This window comes from Neophocaena asiaeorientalis, unplaced genomic scaffold (genome assembly GCF_003031525.2).
Source record: "Neophocaena asiaeorientalis asiaeorientalis breed wild unplaced genomic scaffold, Neophocaena_asiaeorientalis_V1.1 scaffold78, whole genome shotgun sequence".
Taxonomy (NCBI): domain Eukaryota; kingdom Metazoa; phylum Chordata; class Mammalia; order Artiodactyla; family Phocoenidae; genus Neophocaena; species Neophocaena asiaeorientalis.
In genome coordinates, this window is record NW_020175018.1 from 6924515 (window position 1) to 6925253 (window position 739).

The 739-nt window shown below is 65.0% G+C and overlaps 1 protein-coding gene across 3 annotated transcripts in view; it reads right to left on the bottom strand.

Moving 5' to 3' along the window:
- The window catches only part of PHF19 (PHD finger protein 19), a 42024-nt gene that overhangs the window by 19334 nt on the left and 21951 nt on the right, over nucleotides 1-739 (bottom strand). Inside the window, exon 1 of one of the 3 annotated variants that reach the window (XM_024762762.1) lies at nucleotides 629-733. The exons of the other annotated variants lie outside the window; for them this stretch is intronic. The gene's annotated coding sequence lies outside the window, so the exon portion shown is untranslated. Of the gene's footprint in view, nucleotides 1-628; nucleotides 734-739 lie in introns of those variants that run through there. 3 annotated transcript variants of the gene reach the window in all.

Sequence of the window (739 nt, forward strand, 5' to 3'; positions counted from 1 at the left end):
GGGCTGTGATTGGCTGATTCAAACCCATCTGCAAAGAAATGCCTGTTTGCGGGTTCCCGTCGGCGTCCAGTTCAAATCCGCGGCACCCGGATCGCGGGGCCGGGCGGGGGCAGGAAGCGAGGATGATTCATGCGCAGGGGCCTCTCCCAGGGCGGCCGTTGGCTTTTTAAAAAGGGTGTTTGGGAGGGGAAAAAGCTTGCAGAAGTACCCCCTTCGGGTTCAAGCGCTCCTCTCTTTAGCCGCTCCGACGCCAAGCCTCCCCCATCCCAATCCTGCCGCAGCCTGACTTCGGACGTGAGCAAAATCCCAAACGCCCCCGTCGGTCTCCAAGCCACCCACCCCCCGATACACACAACAGGAAAAATAAAGATTTTAGGCACAGGACTAGCGACCTGTCACACACGCCCCCCAAAGGCTCGGGGACCCGGGAGGGGCTCCCGCCACCCCGCGGACACCGTTCACCCCTCTCCACCCCCAAGGCGTGCGGCTTCCCAGGACTCCAACGCCCCCGGAGGCGTCTGACCCGCCAAAGTTCAGGAAATTTCCAAAAGAGGGATGATTGCAGGGAAAGGCGAGTGTGGCGGGGAGTCCCCCGGCCCGGGCCGTCAGCCCGCAGCGCTGAACTTACCGCGAGGCTGCGTGTCCGCCGGTCCCACTTGGAGTCTGGCCACCAGGCGCATCGGCGGCGGAGGTGGCTGCGCTCGGCCCGCGGCTGCCCGGCCGAGTGTCCGCCCGTGGG